We start from the raw sequence: 20,358 nt of genomic DNA on the forward strand, positions 1-20,358 counted from the left end.
TCTCTCTTTTTAAAATATGTATTTGCAATGAGGAGATCAAAGGTGGAGGAAAAGTCCAAAATAGTTTTATCCTCGATATTGACCATCCCAAAACCATGGCCTTCGTGAATACTTCCATACCCAGTCACTTCTCTTTCAACATAGCCATTTAAATTTCTTCCTAAAAAATCTTATCTCCCGGAAGTATGTCTTGGACCAAACTCTCGAGATCTTCCCAAAATCTTATCTTGTATGTGTTGCTCTTTTGAACCTCCTTGCGGTGCATAGGCGCTAATTACATGAAAAGTATCTCCTTCCATCACAAGTTTGATAGAGATGATTCGATCTCTCACTCTCTTGACATCCACTACATCTTTTTTCACTACTTATCCACGATAATACCTACCCTATTCCTATTCTTCACCTTTCCCATATACCAAAGTTTGAACCCGGAAGTATCCAACTCCTTAACCTTCATGCCAACCCATTTTGTTTCTTGTAGGCACATGATGTTAATCTTCCTCCTTGTCATGGTATCTAGCACCTCCATGGATTTTTCTGTCAGAGTTCCTATGTTCCATGTCCCAAATCTCAATCTTCTGTCGTTTCGACCTTTACCCTTTTTTTTTTGTATACTAGCTTATTTATCCTCGTCCGTTCACGAAAACGCGAGAACCCTTACTCATTTAACACTACACTCGGGCACTAATGTAGCGACTCTTGCTCATTTGACACTGTACGCGAGCCATACAGCGCGTTGCTTCCGAACAACAACCTAGCTTTAGCATGATAACGTCTTTGATCCATGTCATGAAGATTCGATTAAGTTTTTATGTTGGATGTCGAAGACCTAACACAACCCTACCTTCTTTATCCGGGCTTGGGATCGGCTATGTACCGGAAGTGTAACATAGGCAGAGTTAACTATACATATGGTGTAGTCTTTAGAAATTTTGCTAATGACAATGTTAAAGAGAATTTTAAAAGATATTGTTTTATTTTATTATATTTTTGTGGTTTTTGATTGAAATTTAAAGATGATTATGTAATTTTACTTTTTAATACAAGACATAATTTCAAAAAGACTAAAAAAAATTATGTAGTGGTTCATATAAATCTATTATATGTAAAATAAGAGATAAATGTATTAAACCTAAAATAACTCAAATAAAATATGATTTTATCTCTTCTTTTATTATGGATAGATTAATTTCTTTTTATGATTCCCGAATTTATTTTATTTAAAAAAAATTAATTGAATATGTAATTTTGAAGTCCAACTTACCTTTGACCATGTTCTTTAGCAAAATATGGGACTAACTTTGCATTCAATCAGAGTACCAATTAGATCATTCTATTAAAATTCATGAAGCAAAATTTTCTTTCTTTTTTGATCAAATTATAGATAGAATGACTTCAATTAAAAATCAAATTGTATATATACCAACATATTTATGGCAAGTTGGCAACAAATTAAAAGTTATATTTTATATTTATTCTCTTTACCAAATACTATAAGTGTATTCACATTTTTCTTTTTTATAAATTATGAAAAAACATTATCATAAAGGGGAGTTTTGTACGATGAATCCGGGCGATAAATTAAGACCAAAATAGAAACAGGAAAAAGCTGCATAGATTGTGACCATATAAAGACAAAATCAATATCAGCAGACAAAGTCACATTGATAATTGATCAAAGCTTAGAAAGAGAAATATGAAAAGAGATTTTTGTTTTGTGTCGATCATGGATTGGAGGAGGGTAAATCAAAGTGGCCAATTCTATATTCTCCTTTTAATCAAGTTGAATTATTAATTATAAGTAAGTTATTGTAATTAATCTATTTGACATGTTTGGTTTTCCTAGATAGCTTGAATTGCAAAAGTTTATATATCATACATTTTTTTTCAAATTCAATATAATTAATATAAATGATGAGAAATTTAGAAGAATGTTGTCAATATGTAAATGGTTTATTTTAAAAAATATTGAATGTGTTGTTTTTTGTGTGTGTATATATTTATCACTTTTAGTATAAAAGTGATTGGCAATATTAGACATATATTATCCTTACTTATCAATTTAAATATGTGGACTTAAGTCATTTCATATGATAGATGAAAAAATATTATCTTTTATATCACATAAAAAATATACTTATATATATATATATATATATATATATATATATATATATATATATATAATAAAATGCAATGCTATTGAGTTAAGAAAAAATTTTTGACTATGCTACATGTACATTAAAATCAGCTATTAAAGACAGTCACTAATATAAAATATATATTAAAATATAAAAATATATTGAAAATAAATTAAAATATACATGTATATGTAAAAAATACATTATTAACTGATATTAGTGACATGAGACATAAAGTTAAAAATAAAAAATTGTTATATATAATTATATATATATTATTTATATAACTTTATATATTATATTTTAATTTCAATATTAAAAATAATTAATAAAAAATAAAAGAAGATAAAATTGTTTTTTTTTTTTTAGAAAAAATATAAACAACAAATTGTTTAATCATCGTTTCTAAAAAGTAAGAATACAAGGAAATTTTACTACTTAGCTTTCCACTGGCCACGTGTACTCAACATCCTTAATTTTCGTGAAGAAAAAACAGTGACAGAAATACAGAAAATAAAAATACAGAATCATTATTAATCATTAATCAACTTTGTAATGATAGCTATTGTTGTGTGCTGTATTGCGCATCAAAGTCTTCATATTTTGATTCTATAATATTCTTCAAACTCTCTCCCCCACACCCTTTTTATTTTAAAACACAGTGTATTTAACAATTTTATTAACATTTAGAAATTTCATAAAAAAGAGGATTGAGGGAAGTCAAAATTACTATCCCAAACCCCTTTTTTGTTTTTTTTTTTAATTGTCTACGTTTCTACAGTATCTTTTAGTTCAACAAGTCAAAATCAATTAATTACTGATCTGAATTTTATTTTAGAATTTATTTATTGCTGATTATAAAGCGAAATTCAAACTCTCGATACTTACTTACTAAGCAGACGAATAAATTAACTACTTGACAAACTCAAATTGATTTATTTTATTAAATTATGTACAAATAAAGAATGATGGTCAAGTGAAAATGGCCCAGTTTAGGACCACAAATTCCTTTAAATAATAAGGGCTATGGAATGATGATGTGATATATAATGTTCAGACCATTTAACATGTTTGGTACTGCTAGTATTTAATTAATAATTGATTTATTATAAATAAATTTTAATGCTTAAATAAAATCATACATAATATCATGCTATCGGCAAGATCACATGTAGTAAGACAAAAGATTCCTTAAAAAATCACTTTTCAAACCACTTGAATGATTTGAAGTACTCAGTTCGTTTGAGTGTTTGACTCATAATAATCCACAAATAATCTATAATGCATGGACCACTTTTAATAATAAAGTGGGCATTTAAATGTGTGTAAATATATAGAATCATGTTTTTTGTATATTCATTTGTTATATCTATAATTTATATCCGTCCCTCTAAAAATATGAGATAATTTTAGAGGAAAAAGCTTTTAAAAAAATATTTTTTAAAAAGAGCACATTGATGGAATAAAAATGACTTTAAGGATGTTATGTAAATTAAAGAAACATAAGAAAAAAATTATAAGAAAAAAGCCTTAATTGATGCAATAGTAGAATCGGTTATGATTCCAATATTCATGCTTAACCAATAACCGTTCTAGTAAATACCTATTAAAATAGTATTAAAAATTTATTAAACTAATAAAAATAATTTAAAAAATATAAATAGTAAATTAGTCTTTTTTTTTGAACAAATTTTAAAATATGACAAAAATAGCTAAATACTAGATATATTTTAAAATTTATGTTTTTCTTTTAAAATTTATTTATCGTTTATGTTTTTTAAAATTATTTTTTATTAATAATATATATATAAATTTTGAATACTATTTTAATAGGTTACTTAAAAATCAAGGCGTAACTATTTTGCAATAAAAAATAGTTGTAATAATTGAACAAACCAAAGATAAATAATTAAATGATAACGCTATATGAGTAAATTATTTTGATCACTAAGTTAATAATTAAGTTAGTTTAATAATTTATTGAATAACCAGAACATTTTAGTAAAAAATTAAATCCTTTCACATGAAGATAATAACTAAAAAATTTTTATTTAATTTTTTTATTTACGAAAATTTTGATTTTTGTAGTCGATGAAATTTTTGTCTTTTACGACTTTTTTGTAACAGTAGTTTAATTCTATAAATCTTTTGTACTATAATATATAATATCAGGATAAAATCGACATAATTTTAAAAAATTTATATTCCCATAATATTATTACAAGTAAAAATACTTGTTTACTTAAAAATCAAGGCGTAACTATTTTGCAATAAAAAATATATAGTTGTAATTGAACAAACCAAAGATAAATAATTAAATAATAATGTGTGCTATATGAGTAAATTATTTTAATAAATAAGTTTAATTAAGTTGGTTTAATAATTTATCCAATAACCAAAAAATTTAGTTGAAAAAAAATGAGAAAAAAGAAACACAAAAAAAATTAAAAATACATATATATAGTTAGATACAATTAAAAAAATAAGTTATTCATCTAATATTTTTTTATATCGAATATGCTGTGGTCCTTAGAAAGTACTACACAGCCTTGAATGAATTTAGTTCATTTTCATCAATATCTTCTTCTAACTATAAGACTTATTTGATTTCATAAACATACTAATATGTTTATCTGGGTTCAAACACAGCCATAAGAACTGAGTTAACTAACTACACCTTTTTTTTTTAATTTGCTTTAAGCAAATAATATATAATAAGATGGTTCTTGTCGGTTACACATTATAATAAAAGCAAAACATAGTCTTCCTTTTCTTAAAAAACAAAAAAGAAAAATAATCGCACACCAATGCAACTTTCTTTTTAAGATTTTGAATGAAATTTTTATGTCCCTCTCTCTTTTTTGTGTTATATATGTAAAAACTTGCATCACTTTAGCACAAACTTTTAAAAAGTGATATCCACATCGTATTGTCTTCTAAGTTCTATCCATTTATTTGTTGGTTTGATGTTATAGAAAGAGTTAATACCCAATTTATTGATCTCTAAATTTACACACGAGTTTTAATTTAATTTTTAGAATTTTAATTACCTTTATTTAATTTTCAATTTTTATAAATATACCTCACATTAATTTCTAAGACGATTTTCAGTACAAAAATATTAAAGGAATGTTAATATAAACAGTCAAATGTCACGTTAAAACTTATAAAATGATATAGTTTTAGTTTTGGCATTCAAATATCTCAAAAACGACATCGTATCACTTATTTTGTTAGGTAAAATTTAATAAGAACTAAATACGATTTTGATCCTTAAGGTAGGAATTGAAAATTTTTTTCGTCTCCAACCTTTTTTGCTTACAAAATCGTCCCTAAGATTTAATTTAATTTTAAAATCGTCATTTGGACGAAAATATCCTTCCCCCTTCTTTCTCAAAATCAACAGAAGCAGAACCTGAAACTGAAGTTGAAGCAGAAGAAGAAACAACACCAATGAAATTAAACAACAATGGATAATGGTTTCAGAAGAAGAACAACAACAAAAACAACTAGAAGCAAAAGAAGAACAACAACAATGGACTAAAACAAGAACCCAGAAAATCATCATCATCAACGTCAAGGACCCAGAAAAACAAGAACCCAGATGCAGAACTCAGAACTCAGAACTCAGAAAAACAAGAAAATAATCATCATCATCATCGTCAAAACTCAAAACCATTAACGAAACTCAGAACTAAAATTCTTCCTCTTTCATTAACGAAACTCATATGCAATTACAATAATCAGAAATCCCTAGATTCATCTTCAATTACAAGAACCAAAAATTCATAAATATAATTACCAAAAATCCTCCTAAAAACCTTTGTTGCAGATTTCGCACACGACGACCACCACCACCTCTTCGACGACGACTAGGAACACGAGGGCGCAGGCCCGACGCGTCGCGGCGAGGCAAGAGCGAGTTGCAGCGAGACTAAGGCGCAAGTCGCGGCGCTGCGAGGTCGAGGTGCGGTAAGACGAGGGCGACAACGACGGCGAAGGAGAGGAAGAGGAATAGAAACGACGAACGACGAAGAGCAGGAACAGCGGCGTCGAAAAACAGCATTAGTGGTCCTTCCCCCTTCCCCTTCCTTCCTTTCCCTTTCCCTTTTTCTTCCTCAAATCAAACTCCCCCGGTGATATCCTCCCCCCTTCTCTCCGACCCTTTTTATTTTTTTGTTTTTTTTCTTTTTTTAGTTAGAGATATTTTCGCAATAAGAATAAAAAATTTGGTAAAAAGGTTAAACTTTAGAGACAATTTTATAAATAAAAAAAGATTGAGGTCGAAAAAAATTTTCAGTCCATATCTTAAAAATTAAAATTGTACTTAACTTTTGTAATAAATATCACGATGTTATTTTTGGACTATTTGAGTGCCAAAACTAAAACGACATTATTTTACAAAATTTAGTGTGATATCTGACTGTCCACGACAGTGTTCTGTGAAGATTTGTACGTTAAAAATTATTTCAAGGGCTAATATGAATTATGTTCGCAAGATTTGGAGATTAAATAAAAGCAATTGAAATTTTAGAGACTAAATTAAAACTTGCATATCAGAAACCAAATTGAATATTATCTTTTATATAAATTAGGGTTAGCTAATATATATTCTTAAGATAACAAATGTTAATGCATTATGAAAAAATTCAAGAGTGTAGCAATTTTTGAAAAAAAAGACATATTATTAGAGGTAATAAATTAGTGGATTTTGTACTTTTATTTTTTTAATTATAAAAAAATACAGGTTATTCTTTTAGTTGAAATCTAAATTATTAATAAAATATAACAAATAAAAAATAAAAATTTAATTAATTTAAAAAATATATCACTTTTTATTTAATAAAAATTATTTAAAAATAAAATTATTAATAAAAGTATAATTATTTATATAGCTCTTTTTATTAATTTAAGTTTTTAGAAAGAGTAACTTATTATAGAGCGAAGCAACAAAATAAATTGCATATTATATTATATAAAACAATGAAACTCTCTGTTAGCTTTCTTCTAAGATAAAAAGATACAATAAAACTTAGAATTTTTTTAATATAATTTTCTCTGAAAAAAGCTCCTAGATTTAATTGATGCTATCTTTAAAATCAACGTTAGAATAATAACTTGGGAGAAGAAAATATCACACTACCTACTTATGTACGAACTTATTATCAATATATTCCTCGTTCTTTGTTCTTTCTTATGCACTTATATATATATATATATATATATATATATATATATATATATATATATATATATATATATATATATATATATATATATATATATATTACAAATGATATATTGTTCTTCTAATTGATTTTTTGCCCTAAACCATGATATATATCGTGTCACGTGTTTCTTAGTTGGACTTTCTCGTAAAGCATGTCTTCTTTATTTTCTAGTTTTTCTTATAAATAATCATCAAGTAGTTGTTTTATTAGCTAAAGAACAAGTATACACGAGTTCAATGTTTTACCCTAGCTTAAAGAAGCTAAGTGAAATTCATATCTTTAGATGAATAAATATATCATTTAATTACGATCATTTTTTTTTTCAAAAATTGAAATGTATTTTATAAATCGCGTATCATTTTACTCTCATATTTTTTTATCTTTAAAATATTTTACATATTCCAAAAAAATATATAATCATAATATGTGTCTATTAAAAATTTATTAAATTAATTATTTATATAATATATATTAAATATTAAAAATTATGAAATAATAAATATATCTACATACAAATATATAATGATTATTGATTGATTTAGTAATTAAATTTTAATTAAAAATAATATTCTTAAGGTGAATTCTATCAAAAAAATTTTCTACAATAATATGTAACTTATTCTTTACGACGTGTCAATTTTTAATTAGATGATATCTTAATCTGATTATTAACTACACTAATAACTTGAGTTACTTTAACTTAATTAGAACTAATATCTTAACCATAATAAAATTATTATTTAATTAAATTATTATTTAAAATAAGTAATTATATAATTTTTAAAAATATTAATAACTAAACCCTTTTTTTTCTCCAAATCATTTTTCTCGAAAGAAAATTTTCTTTATTATTTTCATAACTTCCCGCATCTTATAATCTTATTATTTAAAAAGTGAGATAAATAAATAAATGAGTGATTTGGATCTTATTCATTAATAATTCTGTCAATAGTGAGTTGAGTTTTTAAAATTTTTTATTATTATCTAAGTTATTATATATTTAAAATAGATGATTATTTGACATTGCTCTTATCATGTTAAATTAAGAAAAAAGATTATAGAAATTATATTTTAAAAAAAATATTTAGAGAAAGAAATTTTTATTTATTATATTTTTAAAAATTATAAATGATTTATTTTAAATAATAGTTTAATTATAAATTTATTTAAATAAAATTAATAATTAAATTAAAATATTATTTAATTAAAATTGATACATTATAAAAAATAAATTATATATTATTTTAGAGAGAATTAAATATAATTTATCTATTTTAAAACAAGATGTATAATATAAAGTTTTTTGGGTAAGACAGTTGCTGACAAAACCCACGCCACAGTCCACACCGTACTTTATGGCAGTCATAGATACATGCAAGAGAACCCAAGCCACATTCTCTCACTTCTTCTCTTTCATTAAATCAATGGCTGCACATTATTAATATAATTTACTAGTGCACATTTTATTATTATTATTAATATATTATTCATTAAAATTCAAAATATTTTGTATTTATAGTTTATCTTTGTATTTTCTATTCTAAATCAATTATTACTCTGCCTCAACCATGCAAATGTAAAAGAAAAATAAGTAAACTGAATTAAAAACACTCATTTGTAGAAGTGTTTATGAGAAGTTTATAATTAAAAATAATTAAATAATTTAATATATTTAACTAAATAATTTTAACTATCAAATTTTGACGAATATATTATTATATTAAATTAAAGAGTAAAGTATCATTTTTGTCCTTAACTTTTGGAGTAAGTCCTATTTGTGTTCTTAACGTTTAAATTGTCCTATTTGTATCCCTAACGTTTGTAAAAGTGATTCAATGTTATCCTATTATCAATTATACTAACAAATCAGATTACATTTTTCAATTATTCTCACTTGGATGCATTCATTCTCAATTAGGTCTCACTTAGATATGTTCGATTTTAATATTATACCCACTATTTATGTTTAGATTCAATTATTTCCCTAGAAAAGTGAATTATGTAAATGTTGTAGAAATTAATTTTAACTTTTGATGAGCTATTTTTCGGAGTAGATCATCGATTCTATCCCAGACATTTGTATTCTAACTTCAAGAAGAGATTTTTAAAATTCAAACTGAAGCGTTCATGATGTGTAATTGATGGCAGGATAACATTGAATCACTTTTACAAACGTTAAGATACAAATAGGACGATTTAAACGTTAGGGACACAAACAGGATTTACTCCAAACGTTAGGGACAAAAACGATACTTTACTTAAATTAAATTAGAAGGTGAAAATTTAGGTGCAGACATGCAGTTAATTTTATGTAAAGTTATTTGCTGAGAGTTACTAAATAATGGTAGAAATTTAGATATAGTTGATACTTGAGAACTGGTAGATGATTTGATTGCTTTGACTAAATTTCATCTAACGATTCTCAAATATCAACTAAAGTCGACTTTATCTGAGTTTTAACCTTAAATAATTTGATAAATTTGACTAAATTATCATCTGACGACTCTTAACTATCAACTTCATAGGAAGTTAACTTCGCTTGAATCTCTGTGTTAGTAATAATGAAGATTTGTTTGTTTACATTGTACATAAAGTTTTGTTTGTGTCACCCCACAAGAACAGTAAAAGACATAAACGAATAATAAAGATGATGAAAATAAAAGAAAGCAAAGAAGTGAAGAACAGTGTGGTGGGTTCTGTACTGTCTTAACAATGTCCCCTCCACCAAACACACTCTTTAACTTCAAAATCCACTAACCAAACCAAATTGGCTTCTTCTGTTTTTGGTTTCATTCTCTGCTTTGCTTCTCTTATTACTACTGTTTGCACCTTTGTCTATGTCTGCTTCTTCTGCTCCCTCTTCACTACTTCTTCACCTCCAAATGGCCCTTCAATCTTACTTTGAATCCCTTGTTATTATTTGATCCTCTCTTCCTCTTCCTCTTCTCTTTCTTTTCTATATAGTCTCCACTTTTCTCTTCAACTTTGGAACATAGTAACTGTTTAGTGTTCTTGCTTCATGGACATTGATCTGAACCATGCAGTTGTAGTGAGTAGTGAGGATGATGATGAGAGCAATGTGGAATGTGACAAAGGAGCTTCATCACCTTCTCCTTCAGATTCTGCTATGTCTTCTTACCTTGAACTTTGGCATGCTTGTGCTGGACCTCTAACTTCACTCCCAAAGAAAGGGAATGTGGTTGTGTACTTCCCTCAAGGACACTTAGAACAATCCTCTTCTTTCTCTCATTTCACACCAATTGATGTGCCTAATTATGATCTTCAGCCTCAAATCCTTTGCAGGGTTGTTAATGTTCAGTTACTTGTGAGTACTACTTTCATCATCATAATCATGTTCTTGTTAATGTAGATGCATTTTGGTTTTAATGATGAAACTGTTCATGTTTCTTGGAACAGGCTAATAAGGAGAATGATGAGGTTTATACTCAGATTACTTTGCTTCCCCAATCTGATGAGGTTGCTTTTTCATGAACTTAGAATAATGATTGATATATAGGCACTAGGTTCAAGTGAATTCTGAATAGTACTTTCTTTTTCTTTTAATCTTAGTTGGAAGATAAGAATTTGGAGGGTAAAGAGGTTGAGGAAATTGGAGGAGATGAAGAGGGAAATGGAGTTCCACCTTTAAAGCCAACAACTCACATGTTCTGCAAATCACTCACTGCTTCAGATACCAGCACTCATGGAGGATTCTCTGTTCCTCGCGAGCTGCTGAAGATTGTTTTCCTCCTTTGGTGTCAAATCTGAACTCTTCTCTTCTACTTACTACTCTCTTTGTTCTAAAACTGTATGTCACTTTGGAAATTCGGTACATTAACAACTCGGTGTGTAGTTTACACCCTACACACTGAGTTATGAATGTATCGAATTTTCAAAGCGTTCGATGTTTTAGAACCAAGAGAGTCTAGCATAGTAGATAAAAGAAAATATATGAATGCAAGTTTTGATTGTTTAGTTCTCTTGTTCTTGTGGTGCTATGTTTTAGGATTATAAACAACAAAGACCCTCTCAAGAGCTTGTAGCAAAAGACCTTCATGGTGTGGAGTGGAGATTTCGCCATATTTATAGAGGTAAATCTAGTATTCATATATTGATTAATTGATTATACTTAAAAAGAATTAAAAATAAAAAGTTGATGTTGTAATTTGTTCAGGGCAACCAAGGAGGCATTTACTCACTACTGGTTGGAGTATGTTTGTTGGCCAAAAGAAACTTGTTTCTGGTGATGCAGTCCTCTTTCTAAGGTATATAAGTCTGTAATAATACATATAAGTAAAAATAACTACTTTTTATATTGATCGCGTAAATAGTCATTCAAAAGAATAGATATAATTGCACGGCTGTATAAAACGTTTTACACCAGTGTATCAAAATTAAACTCTACTTCTCATATAAAATATTTTATATGTGGTGTATTTGGTATCTGTTTCTGTTCCGTAACAGAACGTATTGCATTTCATGTAACTATATAATAATTATATTCTAAAGTTTCATATTGATTGATTGATATGTTTGTAGGGGTGAAAATGGAGAACTGAGATTGGGGATCAGAAGAGCTATTAGACCAAGAAATGGTCTTCCTGGAACAGTAATTGGAAACCAAAACTGTTATCCCAATTTTCTTTCTTCTGTTTCTGATGCAATATCCACCAAAAGCATGTTTCATGTTTTCTACAGTCCAAGGTACTAAACTTCACAAATCACAATGCAATTCATTTATACTTAGATTTTGATTTTGGCCAATTATAAATTGAATTAAGTACTATTTTTTCAATAATAGGCTTGTTGAGTTCATTGAACTCACAACAGTTGAGTTCACGGATCCAAATTTGACCTTAGGATATCCCAATTAGGTATTTATGGTAGCAATGAACTTGTCAAATTCCAATGACGTGGAAGAAAACTGGCCCTTAGTCTTTCTAGAAACCATGATATTATGAATATGATAATATAATTAAAGCTTACTAGCTTTGACCCTTTTGGACAGTAGATCATATCTACCTTTTATTTTATTTTATATATAAATATTAAATTTCATATGAATGTAGCTTGTTCCCTTTTTGGATACCAACTCATGATTGGTATGTGACTATATCAATAGTATTAAACTTGAGTTATACAAATAAGAAAGATATTTGTATACTTATTTTGTCTTTTTTTCGTAGATACGCAGATAAGACAGATATTTTGTATACTTATTTTGTCTCGTATTTCGAGCAAATACGCATATTATACAGTAGTCGAAGAACGTGTCAGATGCAAATAACTTCTCCTTTTGTATGATACAGAGCAAGTCATGCACCCTTTGTTGTGCCATATCAAAAATATGTTAAAAGCATCAACAATCCTGTGACAATTGGGACAAGATTCAAAATGACTTTTGAAATGGATGAATCTCCAGAAAGAAGGTAAAAACTACTGCATAATTTGTATCCATACATTAGAAAAATCATTGTGATTCACATAATAATTTGTATTCCTATATTGCAGGTGTGGTGGTGGTACTGTGATTGGAATGAGTGAAGTAGATCCATATAGATGGCCTAAATCAAAGTGGAGATGCTTGATGGTACATATGAAATTTTTCTTTATACATTGATCATACTATAACCCATTACATTAATTTGTTTTTTCTACTTAATCTCTAGTTTTGTTTTTCTTTAACTGAAACAATGATAAGATGGATATGGCTTCAACAACAGGTTAGATGGGATGAGGATATTGATACTAATCATCAAGACCGAGTATCTCCATGGGAGATCGATCCTTTCGCTTCCCTTCCTCCTTTGAGTCTTCAGTCCTTCCCAAGACTGAAGAAACTAAGAACGGATGGGCAAGCTGCCGCTCACAGTCACCTCATCACTGGTATGTGTCCTAATAAAGTTGCAGCTTCAGTCACAGTTATGTTGCAATCATCAAAGATTGCAACAGACTGTGGCTGAAGCTGACTGCAATTTAGTTGAGATGTATGTCCTAAGCGGACGAAGACTTGCTTGTTAAGGCATCCTAATAATCCTCTTGTTGGCAGCAGGGAGCAGTGGATTGGTGGACTTTGAGGAGTCTGTAAGATCACCAAAGGTCTTGCAAGGTCAAGAAAATGCTGGTTTTCTGTCACTCTATTATGGATGTGACACCTTAACTAACCGGCCGCGATTCGAGATGAGCCCTCTTCCACATGTAGCATCAACAACTGGAGTGAGAAGGGGCAACACTGCTGAGCTTATGAGTGTTCATCCATTCAGCTATGCAGGCTTCACAGAAACTACTAGGTTTCCAAGGGTCTTGCAAGGTCAAGAAATAGGTCCATTGAAATCCCTTAGGGGAAAAGTTGATTTGAGCCTTGGTTCTTGGGGCAAATCCAACAATAGTATTGGTTGCACCACTTTCAACTTTCATCAAGCAACCAAACCACAAGTTCTTGAATCTTCTTATTTTCCCTATGAGGATATTCACAAGAAAACTGCTCAAACCAACATGTTTTACTCGAAACCGACGAATTTCCACAGAGAGAATGTCTCCTTCAACACACATTCCAATCAAGGGGTGATCAAGAGAAGTGAAGTTGGAAGAACAGATGTTCCAAATGAGCATAAGAAGACAATGCCGGGCGAAACTTGTGCGCCGGATATGAAGATTCCAGATGACAGCAAAAATGTTAAGGCAAAGGTAAATGGCTGCAAACTATTTGGATTTCCTTTGTCTGGGGAAACTACCCCTCAAAATTTACAGAACACTGCAAAAGGAGTTGTACTAAGGTGAGCGAAGAGTGATATCGACGAAATTATGTTATGATACAGATTTTTATCTGATGTTTTTTGTTGCCACTGCATGAAGGTTCACAATCAAGGAAGCCTAGTAGGAAGAGCCATTGATCTATCAAGATTGAGCAGCTATGCTGACCTGCTGAGTGAACTTGAGAGACTTTTCGGCATGGAAGGCCTTCTTAGAGATCCTGATAAGGGATGGAGGATCCTCTACACTGATAATGAGAATGATATAAGGTTGTTGGGGATGATCCATGGCAGTAAGTTTTCTTCTTCATAATTGATTTTCATGCTATAATCTCTTGCACTATATTTTATGAAAGCTAAAAACTTACAATGTTATCTTTGGCTGCAGTGAGTTTTGCAATGTGGTGTGCAAGATCCATATACATTCCCAAGAAGAAGTGGAGAAGATGACAATTGGGATAATCAATGATGAAACAAATAGCAGTTTGGAAGAGGCACCAATGATTATGGAGCCTTCAAAGTCCTCCTCAGTGGGTCAACCAGATTATTATTCTCCAACAGTTCTCAAAGTCTAAAGTTTCAGGGCTGTAATTGAGATCAATTATGTTATGTTATGTTAGCCTTGTTTCTCTCTTATTTACTACATGCACTTTGATGCTATTTATGTTATGATAATTTATCTTATGAACTCTTCTTAAGCCCAGAAAAATCTGAACTTTAGCTATAAATAAGGGCTGTGCTATTAGCATTATGTAATAACCTATAACTGCTTGAGTTACATATTCTATGGAATCATGGTGATCATTTCTAAATTTCATGCCATGGTTCCATGCTGTGCAATATATTTACTTGGTATTGTTATGAATGTGTTTGGTGGTGTGATCATTTTTCAGCTTCAGAAATTAACTACAAATAACAGATGAAACATTTTTGGTAAAAAATAGCTTTCCTTTATTAATAAATGGATTCTCATGACTCTAATTTTATTCCCCTTTGATGAATGAACATCTACTGTTACATAATGAACATTTCACTACTGCTCCTTGAAGAGTTCACGTCCAATAATCATTCTTCTGATCTCACTAGTTCCTGCACCAATCTCATATAGTTTGGCATCTCTCAGAAGACGACCAGTTGGATACTCATTCACATATCCATTTCCTCCCAAACATTGTATTGCCTGCAAATTTTGAAGGCTAATATAAGCACAGTAACACAAGAAGAAAACAACGAAAAAATAGTTAGCGTAAATTATGCCGACCTTCCCTGATTTTCGGTTATTATCCCAAAATTTCTTAATTTGTCATATCGATACTAACAACAAATAGTATCGTCTGACTTCAAGAGAGGTCAAATGTAATTTACCCAAAATGTTAGGAGTAAGAACCATTGCAGAGTTGATAATTTTCTAAAATCATGATTTCTATAAATTTGGCTGAAAAGTATTACCCGAAAAACTCAAAGAATAGTAGCTGCAACAAATAACCTGTGCAAATTATTTACCTGCAAAGCAACTTGGGTTGCTCTCTCAGCTGCAGTAAGTATAACTCCAGCACAATCCTGAAAGCAGTAGCCATTACATCATGTTTTGCAATGAATAGGAAACAATACCAATGAAAAATCAGGAAACTATGGAAGTTTCTTGCATTGAGGATCGGACAGAAAATCCACAAGTAGAGTTGTAATTAGTCAACATCTTAAGTTCAATTTGATGCTTGAGTTCAGAACAATTGCAGAAACATATGCTAACATTTTAGCAATGATAATTTATACTCAGTCTATCGTTACAGCATAATGGTATTGCGTTTCACACGTGCCACGACACTCATATGTTGGTATATTACTATGGCAAAATAGACCCGAAACAAAAAAAAAAGGAAAAAAAATGAAAGAGAATACCCTATGGAAGGAGTTCCAATAGTAAATAATTGTCATTTTATTTAAAAAACCTGATGGTGCTTATGTTTTCAAGAAATATTTAATGTACTATGTTAACCACAGGATAAAGATATGTGGACGCACCTTTGGGTCTACTTTTCCATTGTCGCAGTCCCGAGCCACCGAATACACATAAGCCCTGAAATGAAAAATGTTACCCTGCTGCCAAGCAAGCTAAATTAGAAAGAGAAACAGCATCATGACATTAGAATCTCATACCTTGAGGACTGTAAAGAAGTATACATGTCCGCAACTTTCCCCTGTAACAGAAGATCGAACAATGTAATGTCTAAAAATCACATGCAATAAAATGCCAGGATGATTGTGGAAAAATCATTTCTCAACGATCTGGACCTGTATAAACTGAAATTCCCCGATAGGACGACCGAACTGCTCTCTTTGTCGAACATAAGGAAGGACCACATCAAGACATGCCTGCATGATACCCAGGGGACCAGCTGCCAAAACAAGTCTCTCCAGATCCAACCCAGACATCATGACATAGACTCCTAAAACAAGAAAGAACTGGTATTATAAGACTATGGTTGGCACGCATATAACGAATAACACAAGCGGTTTTTTATTAGGATATTACAGAAGACCAATGATGGTCATACAACAAACTTTTGCAGGGTTGAATATACAAAATAACATAAAGATGATTTTATTCTAAAGTTGATAAATATGATCATAGAAGCTATTGCAAGACCTTTTCCTACTTCCCCAAGAACATTTTCTTCAGGAACGAAGCAATTCTCAAACACAAGTTCACATCTGCCAACACAAGTCATATTTATTATCAGTAAAAGGAATGGACATCGACTAAAAATGGATTAAGCAGAGAAAAGTTGTCACAGAGCATGCATACATACGTATCACTTCCTCGCATCCCAAGTTTATCCAATTTCTGGGCCGTGCTGAATCTGAAATCAAACACAAGCAAAATTCATAATTTTCATCTTCCACTCCTAATTTTCCCCATACCCAAGTGACTTATCATTTATGCACTGCCTCAACGTTTTAGCCATTTATTTTTCAGTTACATGACTCTACTTTTTCCCCCTCAATTTTCAGAGAAGGAATTTTGCAAGCTAAGGACTTGGTAATCAAATTTGAACTATCAGATGCAACAAGGAGCCAGTAACCAGCCTTTTATATTTGATAAAATTACTACTTTAATATTTATTTTCAAGAATTAACTGAACTGTAAGCTTGAAATGCAGAGATTTTAGCACACTTTAAATTTGACTAGGTTCAGTACAAGTACCCCGGCATTCCCTTCTCAATGATGAATGCAGTGATTCCTTTTGACCCAGCTTTTGTGTCTGTCTTTGCATAGACAACCTGATTCAGTTCAATATATCAAATGGGCTATACATTCTCAGCATCTGTGTCTCGACTATTAATCAAATGCACTATAATTAGCATTTTCATTGACAATTTGAGGAAACATTACCCTTCTACGTTTATAAAGGCAAACTAAACAAGTGCAAAGTCAATACAAAAAGGATGGGAAAATGCAGAAAAGATTGAAGAAGCATACCAATGTTTGAGCGACTGGACCATTAGTACACCACATCTTGTTTCCATTAAGTACGTAGCCACCATCAACACGATCAGCCTTGCATTTCATGCTGACAACATCAGAACCAGCTGCACGAAAGACCAATTCGCTCTATGAAATCCTTGGAATATCTTAAAAGATGCAACACACTACAACTATTCGGTTTCGCAAATCTTACAATTGGGCTCGCTCATTGCCAAAGCTCCCACATGATCTCCAGAGATAAGCTTCAAATTGAAGGCAGTAAAAACAACTTAGCTTATGAAATGCTGACAATAGGGCGAGGCAGAAATTGTACTAAAAGAAACAGATTAAACTATGTGGTAGAACTAGAACCTTTGGCAAGTATTTCTGCTTCTGATCCGGGTTTCCATTCCTACCTAAACGAAACAAAAGATGCAATCCTAAAGGCTTGTCAGATTATCACCAAACATACAACGAATGAGACTTAAGCTCCATTCAATTACCAGTTGATTGATACACAGGTTTGAATGAGCACCATAAGAAAGGCCAACAGATCCTGAAGCACGGCTTATCTCTTCCATTGCTATACAGTGATACAAGTAACCGAGACCAAGCCCTCCATATTCCTCTGCAAATAAGCATATATAACATTTGATAAGTTTGTTGGAATACAAGACATCATAATCTTAAAAAGAAGCCAATGTACTAGTACTAGTATGAGGTTCACAACCTGCAAGGTAAACTAGCATATACCCTTTAAGTTGAGTGCATCGTATTGAATTCATTTATTAGCATTTATTATGTTTATATTCATCAAATAATTTGCAGAAGAAAATTGAGGCAGTGAAGTAAGGGGGAAGAATAAAACTACCTGGTGCAGTAATCCCATGAAGGTTAAATTCTCCCATGCTTTTCCATAAGTTAACCTCCTAAATTACATATAAAACATAAACAGATTTCAGAATTATCCAAAAGTTTGTTTTGTGGAGAAGATAAAGTAGATCCTCATACTAACCTTTGGGAAATAATTTGTGTGGTCTATTTTTGAAGCATGAGGTGCAATGTGCTCCGTTGCAAATTGAGAAACACTTTCTTTGAACTGTACGATGCAATAAAACCTTCAAATTGTTAAAAGCATGACATAGTACATTTTCAATAAGCAGAATAAATGTTGGTGCAAAAATTAGTTTTTTTTTAAGATAATAAAGTAATGACATTGGTGGGTGATATCATTGACCATGTTCATGTCAAGGATCTTAAGTCAATGATATGATTGATCACATCAACATTAAAAACACTCTTCCCTCATATTAAAGGTAACAATCACAATCACAATAAACCCTACAACAACCATTTCACCAATCAGTCTTCTAACAATAATAAATCATCTGTACTTCATCCTAAAGAAGAATTAATAATAAACACCATAAAACCCAAACAGGGGATCCAGATTTATCTTTCTTCCAAAAAAGAAAGTTGAATACTTTTTGCTAAAAAGGAGCTTGTGTTTGTGGGGAACCTGAATCTGAGTATCATCGAAAGCAAGGAAGTGGAGAAAGCAGCAGCACGGTGAGAATGTGTTGTTTTCAAACTTGTGAACACTGAAGAACAAAGAATGGAGTTGCTCTCTTGATCCTGTGCATCGTAGCAGTAGCAGCAACAATAAGGATGATATGATTATTTGATATCGGAATGGGCTTTTACATAGAAAGTTAGAATCTTTGAACCTCTTTCTAATTATTATATTAATATTTAAAAGAGAAGTGATAATAATTCCACGTCTTAATAAGTTGTTAAATAAAATGTTTGCCGGTTTAGATAAGGATCAAGGAGACTAAGTTTTACTTCCTTACGAAACCTTTTCTTCTCTATTTCTATTATAATGACTAAAATTTTTTTTATTTATTAGAATTAATTAAAAAAATTATAAAACATTTAATTATATATTATAATTTCTTTTTCAATAAAAAATAAAATAATTATTTTTATTTTTTTAGTTTTTAACAACATTAAAGATGTATTTTTATTAAAAATAAGAGGCCGCAATTTTTAGTGAAAATAAAAATGTTTATCATACGATAAATATTTAACTTCGAAGTTGAAGTTTAAAATTAAACCCAGTGAGTAGCTTAAAACCCCGGCAGGAACTGCATCTTCTTCTTCGTGTTGGTGTTACTGAGATCGAAACGCAAAAACCCTAGCGAGGGTAGGGTTTGAGCTCAGCCATGGCTTCTTCGTCGAATTCCAAGCCCTCAAAGTTCTCTGTTTACCAAAACGCAGCTTTCTCCGCCGTTTTGACATCTAACAGCATTCAGCCTTCCAACTATGCTCTCTACTCACTCCTCTCTTTCTTCTCCGCCTCCGCATTCGCCTTTCTCGCCATCCTCGTCAGGTGCACTCACTGTACTAATCCACTAATTAGTGTAATTACTGTGCTAATCATTTTAGATGTGATTACGCGTAACGGTTAGGTCTGTATTTTTAACTGTTAAAGACTAATCTGCTTTGCTACATGTATTGCAGGGAAAATGGATTCATTGACATGCTGAAACTCAAAAGTGTATCCCATGTCACAGCTTGTAAGTTATCAACCTTAGTTAGCAATCACCATTGTAGCTTAATTTAGTTTAAGTTGTTCATTTTTATTGTAAGGAAAACCAAGAACAGCATACTGAATGTAGATTTAGTTGTAATGAATGAATGTGTATATATGAATGAAGACAAAAATGCTATATTTCTCACGGTGGAAAATATATTTAAGCTTTTCC

The 20,358-nt window shown here is 30.5% G+C and overlaps 2 pseudogenes; one reads left to right on the plus strand and one right to left on the minus strand.

Annotated features, from left to right (window-relative positions):
- Nucleotides 1-10,064: 10,064 nt before the first annotated feature.
- Nucleotides 10,065-14,989, plus strand: LOC112786409 (auxin response factor 4-like; annotated as a pseudogene).
- A 62-nt stretch (nucleotides 14,990-15,051) lies between these two features.
- LOC112792813 (isovaleryl-CoA dehydrogenase, mitochondrial-like) lies at nucleotides 15,052-19,264 on the minus strand (annotated as a pseudogene).
- Between the last annotated feature and the right edge of the window lie 1,094 nt (nucleotides 19,265-20,358).

Source organism: Arachis hypogaea, chromosome 3, assembly GCF_003086295.3.
Source record: "Arachis hypogaea cultivar Tifrunner chromosome 3, arahy.Tifrunner.gnm2.J5K5, whole genome shotgun sequence".
NCBI lineage: Eukaryota > Viridiplantae > Streptophyta > Magnoliopsida > Fabales > Fabaceae > Arachis > Arachis hypogaea.